Here is a 12,432-nt window from a genome sequence, read left to right as displayed (position 1 = left end):
AGACAAACTCGGCCAATCTAAAACTAAATTGGAAAAGGAGAGGTTAATTGTTTCATGCAGTGGTGGGAAGAGGCAAATCGTAGGTGGACAAAATCAAAATTCGCCTCTCTCAAATATTCAAATAATAAGTTAAAAGCTTTATTAAAAGCCTCCTCTCCCACCACCAGACCAAGCGCTCCCATTTACCCCGTTCTCCGGAAAAAAAACAACAACCCCGGATCCATCCCAACCCCCTTCATACTCCCATCTCATTGTAAAAAGGACAAAAAGCCCCTTGTTCTGTTCCCCTTCAATGTCTGCCTCAGAAACTGATTCTTTAGTGTTCCACTATGAATTCAGCAAGGAGGGTGGGCTTCTCAACTAGCCCTCACCCTTCCTGGTCCCTTTCCTTAAACATTTCTTTCAAAATTGTGAAATGACCACAATATCACTCACAAAAATGGTTCTTTGGAAAAAGCAAGATCGGGCCCAGACAAGCAGGCAAGCAACAGATAAAGAAATTGAAAAACAGGTTGGAAGCCCTAAGGGCATAGTGTCAGGAGTAAGTGCAAGCATGAACCCCTGGAACAATACTTAAAATGGTGAAATCTGAGTTGATAAAGGTGTCATTTTGGGAAATAAACAAGTGATTTAAGGAAAGAGAGTGAAAAGTTAATTCTACAGAGGCTGAAAAGAATTAAGCAGTTAAGCCTTGTAAAAATGTTAAAAAGGACCTTGTTAAAAGAATTCTTGGTTTCTTTGCAGCCATTCTGAAGGGAAAATGGCCCCTTTCCCATAAGAATGTCTGTAAATAATCCAGGTAAAGAGACTATCTAATTAAAATCATTTGACTATGGACAATTGAGTCAAATTAGCTAAAAGAACATAGGTGGGGGGGGGTTCTATTGGAACTTAACTGACCCAAATGTATAAAGGTAATGTAATCTATGTATAGCTATGTAAAAACAAAGCAGTGTAAAAGGGATGTTAAGGAAAAGAAAATGTGTATGTATCCATCTGTCTGTGGGAATATGTGAGGTTTGTAAAACTCCTGTTTTGTAGGTTTAAGATAAATTGGTTTTGTTTTGTTTATAATGCCACTAAAAATCCATTTGACTCTTTAATTCAAAGTTGCAAAACTGACAGACCTTTTTGCCAGACACAGGTGGTTGGCTTTGAGATTTTGTATTTAACCCTTAAGGGGTAACTTGATTCTTTACAAAATTTAAATGTTTTCAAATAAAGGCCAAGTCATGACTGCGGCAGGGCAGTCAAAATCAGAAGAATAGGGAGAGATTCCGGATTCTTTTTGTTTGTTTGTTTGTTTGTTTTTGTAACAAAATAGCAGATGAAAGCTGTAGTAAAAGAATAAAGACAGTGCCCCTCTGAAGCAACAGCAGGGGTGAGGTGCACAAAACAAAAGAAGCAAAGTTAGAAACACTGAGCCTTAAAATGGCTTTGTGTAATCAGACTGTCACTTTGATAAGGGTACATAAAACTCTGTAAGAACAAAAGAAACAGTTACACCTTATGTAAAAATTAATATGGCTAATGTTTTAAAAGTTAAAGTATAGAAAGAATGTGCAGACATGTGCAGTGTATATTATAGAGGGGGTAAAAGAAATGCAAACGAAACATGTTACTTAATTAAAATCCTATTAGGGCTCCAAAGGAGCCACAATAGACTGTGTTTTCTTTTCTTTTTTCATTCTCTGTGTGTTTTGGAAGCAAGAGTTAAAAGTAATCAAAACTCTGGTAAAAGTTAATTGTGTTCCTTTTAAGACAGAGTCTCTGAGCTCTGCTGATGGCTTTGAATCCAAAAGCCAAGCCTGTGTTGATGTAAATTACCTAACTGATAAAGGAAGTGAAAGAACTGCCAGCACAAAGAAGTTGCAGATAAAGAACATACCTGGTCAGCAAACAAAGTGTCTAAATAAAAGGCACAGTATAACAAGATACCTTTAATTAAAATAAATTTAATGTTAATAAGTACCCCTGTAGCAATGTATAGTGTGTATGATTATTGGAAACATCCTTTATGGTAATGATGCTTTTCAGCTGTTACCTGTGAACAAACTTAAAGCTTAACACAGCAGGAAAGACATTGTAAACTTGGTCTGTTGTAAAGGAAAAACTGAGGTACACCACCTCATGGATTTAATGACTGAATAGTGGGATAATTTCCCCATAACTCTTAAAAGATAAAAGCCATTGAAACCTGGCCTGCCTGTAGAACAAAACCACAGGAAAATATGGAGGTAATTCCTCTTGTTTTGCCTGCGATCAGCAAGGGTATTTGTGAAAGAAAGGAATATTTTAAGCAATAATGAATGCCACCCCAAAAGGGGTAGAAAAATATTATTTTTGTCTTTCAGAAAAAGCTGATACCAGCTACAGGACAACCTAATACAAAAACAAATAAAAGTGGGTATGCTTATCCATGCCTGTTGCTCCAAAGCCCTGTAGTAAAGACATCTCACTAGGATCCTGTATGTGAGATAAAATTAATAATGAGACCAAAGTACTGTATAATGGGGTATGTGTATGTGTTAATTCTTGGGGAAAAGTGTTTCAAAAGAATGGAAGTGTTAGCAACCTTCCAATAGACAAATGTAAATGTAATGTAAGTACTTTGTTTACAAAAGGTAAAAAGGTAACATAGTTCCTAAAACAAACAAAAAGGCAACGTGGGAAACCGAACCATTCATATTATACATGCAAATGGCAACATGTTAAGAATTGCCACTGCAGAAAGACATAACAGCTTACCATTGGTATAACATATTTTCTGAATAGTCTCCCACAACTAATGGCATACTAATGTTACTAACCCTAATTGTTTTTGTTTTTAAATTGTATGTGGGTTTAATTGGAGTGTTTAAAATGTGCTGTTGGATAAAACAAATGTATGCAAAGCTAGAGCCACAGGCCCAAATCACCACCCAGTATTTTCTATTACGTGGACTAAATAAGAAGTGACACTGGCGATTAATAATCTTAGTGTCAAAAGGGGGATATGTAGGAGCAGGATTTTATAATGTCCCATAAGAATTAATGTATGATTTGATTTCATTCTGTCAGCCACCCTTTTTGAATAGCAGAAAGGAATGACAGACCAGAACAATCCTTATGACTGATTATGGTCACCCTTTTGTTTTAGAATAAGTTATAATGTCTACTATGGTTTCCTATATGTATTACAAAGTAGGCACTCTAGTTAAATATACATTTCTTTCTTTTAAGGTTTAGTAAGTAAGAAACAGGCTTCTCTATTGTGTCTATGTTAAATATATTAGAGGAACATTAAAGGCCTGGGTCTCAATGTAAATTGTCTTGGTTATTGATTGTAAAACTTAGCAAGGTTTTAATTTGCAATGCCTTTTTGCTTTATATAAAATACTACTGTTTGTATTCTCAGTCTGTTTGTGTGAATAAGGAATGTATGCATCAGAAAAAGATAAGGTGTGAAGACCATTGTTATAGCCAGAGTCAAGGAAAAAGAAGTAAAGAGACTTAAAGGACATCAAAGAATCATCAGGTACGGCTTACTATCCAGACGGCTGTTAAACTGTCTGGCATCACAGCGTGGATACATGCTTCGCAGTGTAAGAAGGCACCACCCCCAGCAAACCAATCATCACCTCAGGACCATGCAGAGTCAATTTTGACTCCAGAAGAAGACGTAGAGGAACAGCCTGCAATACCTTACCATCTACGCTCTCGTAAGGGTTGCCAGAAGCAGACGACGACCTAAAGCAAGGCCCAAAAAGAAGCAGTAGTGAGCCTAGCACCTGCTGCCTGGTGGATGTAAAACCATGACTGTGGTTCCCTCAGTTGAGGTTGTCAGAACCAGAAGGGCCTTGCCTCCAACATGCGCCTCTGGTGGCGCGTGTTCCTCGGCTGCTGGTGTCTTAAGGTCTGAGGAGTCCACAATGACAATTCTTTTATCCAGCAGCAAGTGTGGATAGCTCAGACCCTTAATATTTCTAATTGCTGGGTCTGCAGCCACATCCAGCCCACTCTCAAGCTGTTCCTGTCCTGGCAATCCCACTCAATTCCCCAGACCTCACTGGAGGACCTCGTCCGTTTAACAAAACATGGAACAATAATGACACTTGGAAAGCAGTGGGAATAAATGTATCTAAATGGATAGGTGTGGTGGAGGGAAAAGGTCATTGGTGTTGCGTGTGTAATGGGACAGGGCTGGATCTGGGAAAAAGCCGTTGCCTTCAGCATATTGTGGCCAGTGATGTATGGGATTATTCGAACAAAACTAAAAAGTGGCGGGCTGGGTATGGGGATATGAAATTTTTTCTTGACCTGAGGATGAAACAGAAAAATCAATTTCATGTTCCCCCTACAGTAACCTTAGTGAAAACAATACAATCTTTCAACACCATGCAAAAAGGCTCCTGAGTTTACAAGCAGTAGTTGAAATAATGGCAAATGACACCGGAGAGAGTTTAAAAAACCCTGGCCAAAGAAACATGGGCGATCTGACAGATGGCCCTCCAAAACCGTCAGGCATTGGACATAGTGCTGGCGGCCAAAGGAGGGACCTGTGCTCTCATTGGAAAAGAATGTTGTGTGTTCATACCTGACGACACCAATGAGGTAATAGATTGCTCTAGTCACTTAGAACAAATCGCATAACTTCCCCATGAAGAGCCGAGCTTTTTTATGGAAGTGGCTAAGTAACCTGTTCAATTTCTCTGGCATAAGAAACTGGTTGTTTCAGGGAGCCCTGGCTATCCTGTTTGAAATCTTAAAGATTTTTGTATGTTTTCAGCTAATCTCCTGTTGTATCTAGAATTTTGTAAGGTATGCCAACCAAGTGACTGCCCCAAAACAGAGTGCTAATATGATGATTTCGAAATATCACCGATGAACGAAGAGATAAAGAACAATTAATATGTGGAACCCAGTAATTGTTGGTCTTTGCGTAAGCTTGACCAAAAGGAGGGATTGTGAAAGTGAAATGAATTATATTAAAGAAATAGAATGAATTAAAGAATGCTGTATGTACCTTTAAGTAGAAATGAGAAATGCTGCAAGCCAGGGGTCAGGAAAGCAGACATTAACTGCTTAATGAATTGCCCCACTTAAGGGCAATTGGTGAAGCATTAGCCTTAGATCAATAAGAGTTAATAAGGAAGCAGGATATGCATATTGTGCCCCATGCAAATTTTACAATTTTGCTCTCTCTGTCCATTTGTTTAGTTCGCACCCTTTTATCTGTATAAATAAGACTGGTTGAATCTTGCAGGGGGGCTCACATTATCTGAATATGTTAGCAGAGCACTGTGCTAATAAAACAGAGTGGTCTGACAAACTATGAGTCCTGAGTCTAACTTTGACACCTTCTTGTTTTGTTGTTTATCCTTGTGAGAATTTTTTTGAACTGTGGTAGGAATGGGATCTTGCTAGAGGTTTTTACAGTGAAGTGGAGTAAAAGAGAGCGAGTGAGTGAGTAGCTTTAGGGATAATACTGTTTCCTATTTCTAATAAAGTTACTTGTTCAGTGTTGGAAGAAAGCATTTCTTTCTGGGTTACCTTACCATTGTCCCATGACAAACCTCTGTAGTTTCATTGGGCTTTAAAGTGATTTGCTGAGCCCTGGCTCTGTGAAAGATGATCAGGAGTGCACTGATAACTCCCTGCTCATTCATGACACTCATTCATCAGTGAACTGCTGGGCACTGATTCACAAGTGGGTGCCTAGTTACTTCCTACAAAGCTTCTACATCTGCTGTTTCAGACAGAGCAAGGGGAAGAGCATAATGACTTCCTGTGGACAAGGAATGGGTGAGTAATTTTAGAAGTGTTGAGCCATCACACATTTCCTGTATTCAAAAACCCCAAATAGAAATGCATTGGGAAAAGGGTGCAGCAGAACAGTGAGAAATTTCAGCAATAGGTTTTTCTCTTTTCTTTCTCTCTTTCCTGCCAGTAATAAGACAAGTGAAGATGGAAGAAAGCAGTAGACAGCTGTGCAAATAAAGGAACTGATTATCGGATACTCCATTCTGACACTTGTAATGGGGTGGGATAAAAAAAAGCTTAAAGACACATTTTTGCTCCCTATATTTGGGGACTCTGTATGGGCCTGTCTGGATTGTTCCCATGTAAATTAGAGCAGGGACTTGAACTTGGGTTTCCAAAATTCCAAATGAGAGACTGAACCATTGGGGTCCAAAGTCAATCTCTCTCACTGCTGCAATGAATAGTTATATGTTTTATACAAAGTGGAACTGCTTCAACAGGAGAGAGACCCAGAACACCCCATAGCCCAGTAATTAGGGCATTCAGCTAGGAGATGGGGGACCTGAGTGTGGAGTATCCCCTCTCCACATCAGGCTGAGGGCAGAATTTGAACCTGGTTGAGTGCTCTAACTACTGGGCTTCTGGGTAGAAGACCACCACCATCACTGCCAGTATTCTGTGCCAGGCCTGACCTGGTAGACTTAGTCTAAGGTGGCCTCTGAGTACCGTTACCAGATTGAGCCCTATAGGCAAAATGGGCAGGGAATGCCTAGTTTGTGAATTCCATAGAGGCTTAGATGTGAATTAGGCACGAAGCTACTTAGTGGTGTCCAGACCGAAGCAGTTGTGTGCCTGCTCGGCAGCAGAGATTTAGGAATCGTGGGGACTTTACCTTTGAAAACATAGGTATCTAAGGAATGTATTGCCTACAAAGCTAGGCAGCAACTGAGTCAGGTTTTGGAAGATCTCAATTTTGGATTTAGGCTTCTAAATCCCCCTTGTGAATCCCACCCACAGTAACTTACTCCAGTCCACAGTGAGTCAGTGAGACCACTAAGGCTAGACCCCAGGTTTTATGATAGCCTGGGGCTTTAGCCTCCAGATCCCACTGCCTCCCTATAAAATTTGCCTTCTGCCCCATGTAAAGGCCTGACATATAAATTGCTAAGTTCTGAACATCAAGAAACTGCTAGTGTATGGAGGAAAATTCTTATCTCTAGCTGTCACAAATACAGGGTTTTAACAATCCATGAAGCATAGCCTCTAAAGCAGCACCACTACTGCAAACAGAGGGATGGTCCTCTAGAGAATATGTGAAATTGGAAAAAGAGAATAGTTCTCTAGAGAATCACACACTATAATATTCAGCTGGTGTGCATGGCAAAAAAGATATGAATAAAGGTCCATTAGGTACGGATTCCATTCTATTTCTGTCATTAACTTAACAAAACTGTTTTGGCTTTTATTTCTTTATTTATTTTTTACCGTGTAGCCTGCTTTAAAGGTTATGGATGTGCTGAATAACATTGCTGTCTAATTTTTTTTCTGGAGTTGCTGGAGCACCACAGTGATGACCAGCAATAAAGGCCATTTACTTTATAGCCTGAACCCACAGAGGCAAAGTTCACATAAGTGTCAAATTGTATCCTGTGTCCTGTCAAAGAAATTGACAAGATGTTCACTTGCAGGGACCCAAAACAAGGTTCTAGTGTGTACATTATGATAATAGTGGGAATATTAGTGGTCAGGAGTCTCTAGGAGATAATGGGGGATTAGTGACATGGCCTTTTGTAAGTGTGTTGGTATAATCGAGTTAAAAGTGCCCATTGGAACACAACCTACTGCTGAATTGGCACCTATGCTGCTAGTGTGGGGACAGCAGTGTAAAAGTTGTCATTCTTTCCCTTGAGCCATCCCACTCTACTCCCTTAATTTGCCTCTTCCTCTCTCTCTCTCCTCCCATTCACTCTCACATTCTCCCTTTCCTTGTCCCCGATGTTTAAACATTAAATTTTACCTAAGAAACTTGTCGGCTCTGAGTCAGCTACAGCCAGGTTCCCATAAAAGGACAGCATTTGTCATCAGCTAGCACATTTCACTATATTTAGGACCTACAAATGGAATTGTTATAGAACCTGGTTACAACATTAATGTGTCCTGAGCTGTTACATTGTGATTCCAATTTGTAGTGCAAGATGATGGTCTTCTGTTATCTTTTCTTCCCATTAATCTTCTCCAATCTACTAAAGATAATGGGCTTTTGATGTTTTTAATTTTATTTTGTTGATGAGGTTCTAGCTATGCTCCACTGGGTGTTGGTGAATTGCTGTGACATCACCAAGAAGATCCAGTCAGCCAAACACTGATTAATCAAAGCACAATATATTTCATTATAGTCATACGTTTCTGGAGCCCTTTCCATTTCTGCTATATATTTTTGAGGAAGGGTGACTAGAACTGAATACATTAGTCCAGGAAAAAGTGATTAATATAATGGCATTACAATATTATCAGTATTATTTTCTATCCCTTCCTACATCCATGCTAACATTATGTGATCTCAAGCTGTCCCTCCTCCAGTTCAGCTGTAATTTCTGCCATGTTTTGCTAAGTACATTTTATTGGATATTTTGTTTTTTCCATCAGTCCACCTGCGTTCCATGCCTGGTGGCTCTTTTCCTTGTTGACCTCAGGAGAAAATGGACAGAACAACAGATAGCAGGGAAACAGGAAAAGATGTTTATAATGAAAAAAGTGCAAGAGTTATGCAACCCAAAGCCAGAAAGCCAAAGAGCTGCATCATCCTGTCTTCATTGTAAACCACTGGGCCACATCCTGGGAAGCTGCTGGTGTGTGTTTGCACAAGGAAGGGAGGTAATATTTAAAGTGAATCAGAATTGGGCGGAGGGGGAAGCTCACTAATCTTGGTGGCTGTCTTGACAGATCATGGCAGTTACTGGTGATGCAGTTTTGAATCGATTCATAGTGACAGGGTGCAGCAAAAAGAAGAGGAATGGTGTATGTGAGGGTGGAAATGTAGATAAATATTTAAAGAATATATTGGATGAAAGGAAATATGGAAAGGATGATGAGTACAGCTGTGTAGAAAAATCATGGAGAAGGAGCATCTGAAACTTGGAATGTAAATCACAGATTCATAGACTATAAGGGACCAATGTGATCACCTGGTCTCCTCTCTGTATAACACAGGTCACAGGACTTCCATGAATTAATTCCTGTATGAACCAAAGCATATCTCAGAAAAACAGCCAATCTTGATTTATAAATTGCCAGTGCTAAAAAATGCACTGCAACCCCTGGAAAAAAAATTTTCTGTGGTTAATTACTCTCACTATTTAAAAAAGTGTGCCTCGTTTCTATTCTGAATTAGTCTAAGTTCAGCTTCCAGGGACTGAATCTTGTTACACCTTTATCTGCCAGATTGAAAACTCATATGTTATCAAATTCTGTTCCTTATGTAGATACTTATAGACTGTAATCAAGTTACCCCTTGACCCTCTCTTGCTTAAACTAAACAGACTGAGCTCCTTGAGTCTTTCATTATAAAGTATGTTTTCTAATTCTTTAATTATTATTGTGCATCTTCAATGAATCTTCTCCAGTTTATCAACATCCTTCTTCTGAACTGTAGATACCAGAACTGGAAACAGTATTACCATCCCGGTTGCACCAGTGCTGAATACAGTGGTCATATCATCTCCCTACACCAACTTGAGATACTTCTATTTATTCATCCATTAGCCCTTTTCGCCATAATGTCACACTGAGAGTTCATGTTCAGGTGATTATCCATCATGACTCCCACGTCCCTTTCAGAGTCATTGCTTCCAGGGTAGAGTCCCCCATCCTGAATCATGAATTGTTTTGCAAAATTGCTTTTTAAAAAAGTGTTCTGAGGCTGCGATCTTGTCTGACAGGGTTCAGCCTGAAGCAAATGCTAATGCCTAAGGGTAAACCCTCCTAAAATAGGAGTCTGTGGTAGAGGAAGAGCCTTAATTTGACTCTGTTATATATGACCTGAAAAAATACTACCCCCAGCAGTAAAGGATATTCACAGTATTTCTTGTGGGTTTTTTTTTGTTTGTTTCTTTCTTTTCAAATAACAAACTGGAGTCAAGATATACTGATTCCCTGTGCAAACAATAACATTACATCTATTATACACATACAAACATGGCCCCAAAAGCATAACAGAAGGGCAAACACTAAATGAAAAAATAGCAAGGAAGCCTCACATGCATAGGACTGTTTATTAAAATTGAATTCTGTATCCCAAAGCATTTTTAGTTCAGGAACCATACACTCTATAATCTGCTCCTCCTGGCAGATTCGAGACCTGTTTCACATATCTCTGATGGAAGTAATAATTCATTTAAAATGCATTAAAGTCATATTCAGAGAATGTGATAAATTGAGAAATATTTATTTCACAAATATGAGCTAAGTAATGAGAAGCAGAGAAATATGTTTGTTCATAACTTGTAGCCTAGTTGCACATTAGAAAACAGAGTTCATTATACTGTACATCTAACTGACAGTCCTAAAAAAACATAAAATATAAGGTAGTAGGAAATCACTGAATACAACTCTATCATGACCATGTAGACAGTTACATATGTTGGCAATATACAAATTTGGCAATGATCAGCATGTATTTATAGAAAAAAAAATCAGATTAATCTATTACACACCCCAGTGGTCTGAGAGTCTAGGACATTCTGGAGAAGTCCACACGTAGGGCTGGTCTACACTATCACTTAAGTTGATGTAACTTATGTCACTCAGGAGTGTGAAAAAGACACCCCTTGAGCCAGGTAAGATACATTGACCAAAGCGCTGTCTACACCAGTACTATGTCGGCAGGAGACACTCTCCCATTGGAGTGATTATGCGACAGGAGAGAACTCTCCCATTGACATAGCGCGTCTTCACCAGATGCGCTACAGCGGCACAGCTGCATCAGTAGACTTGCCCATACTGTGTTCTCTAATGCATCGCTTGTAAGGAAGAAGAAAAGATGGTATTAGGGTTGAAGAACAGGTCTGAGTGCTAATTCTCTCCTCCGCAACACTGGTACAACATGGACTTTAGTGGAGTTGTAACAAAGTGGAGAATTTGACCTTTTATTTGTGATCTTGGGTAAGTCTATTGACTTCTCTGGGTAAAAACTTGGCCCTTCTGAAGTCACACTCCCACTGAGTTTAACGGGGCCAGGATTTTCACCCTTTGTCCAATTTCTGCATCTCTATCATAGAGATAATTATATTTCCCTACATCAAAGGGATGGTATGAGGTGTAGTTCATTAATTACTCTTAACTGCTCTGAGGTCCGCAGGTGTTGTAGAATTATTATTATTTTAGTTGATAAATTTTATTGGTATGCACCCATCCTAGGTACAGCATGACATTGCAAAAAATCTGCTTTCACGGTAGACATATATAATTAACTGCTCATCCCACTCTAAAGATATATATTCACACCCACCAGCAAACATAATAATAAAAGAAAACCCATTCCTTAGAAGACAAAATAAACATTAATATTAACCCTCCAGCCCTCAATCCACCTTCTTTCCAAAGGCTCAGGAATGATAGGCTTCTCACTATGTCCAGAATGTTATCAATCTGAGAACTGAAGGGTTTCAAGGGGAACAGATTCCAAAGCTGAAGGGTCATCACAGAGAATGCCCTGTCACCAACCCCTTTTCTTTTCACTTGAAATACAAAGCAAATACAAATGTTTGGATACAGAGAAGAAAGGAAAAGATTAAATGTACTTTTTTGCCATTAAATTTACAAAGTCAATTCAACATGAAGTTACAACAATATAAAGAGCTTTGGAACAATTCCCATCAGGATTCACATTTCCACTACAGTGGGATCTGCGCATGTCTGTTGTAACCATTTCTTTCTATTTGCTTTCTATTTCTAGGGAAAGTACATTATAATTATTACTGGTGCTCATAACATTTAAATTAAAGTCCCGAATATCCCCGTAAAAGCATCTTTGGGTTGGCAGTGGTTAAGTACATATCCTGCTTCTGAAGATCTTCAGCTCCTGAATCAGTCTCATTAGTTAGTTTTGTGAACAGGGACCTGTGATGTCTTCTCAGATTCCTGTAAAGATGACTAAAGCTGGAATACTTTCAGGTGATAAGAGAAATCTAATCTGCTGTCACTTCAGTTTTTTAACTAAAATCAGGTACTTCAACCTTTTCTTTCCTTGCAGATTTCCACTTTAAATCTCTCAATTTAAAAGTTAGCACTTATACTCACTCAATATAAATGTTCAAAAGTACTTTACCAACAGTAACTAATCAATCCTTCCAATACCCCTGTGAGGTAGTTAAGTGTTATTATCCACATTGTACAGAGGAAAAAGACAAGGCAGAGGTATTATCAATAACTCGCCTAAGGCCACATGTTGAAAAACTGACAGAGAGAGCTAGTTTGCAGATCTCTGGACTCTCAATTTCTGTTCTAGATTCCTTGCTTTTATAAATATATAAGTACTAATTACATAAAACGGCCATGTTTTCAAATTCAAGACTGGGACACATGTGTGGCAGATTTATTTAGGGTCATGAAATACTCATAAAAGAAATAAGTATATTTCCTTTGTTATTTAAAAGAAATATGTATATGTGTTGGTTCTGCTACTCAACAGCA

The sequence above is a fragment of the Trachemys scripta genome, chromosome 2 (assembly GCF_013100865.1).
Source record: "Trachemys scripta elegans isolate TJP31775 chromosome 2, CAS_Tse_1.0, whole genome shotgun sequence".
NCBI classification, from domain to species: Eukaryota; Metazoa; Chordata; order Testudines; family Emydidae; genus Trachemys; species Trachemys scripta.
Note: the sequence above shows the minus strand (reverse complement) of the source record.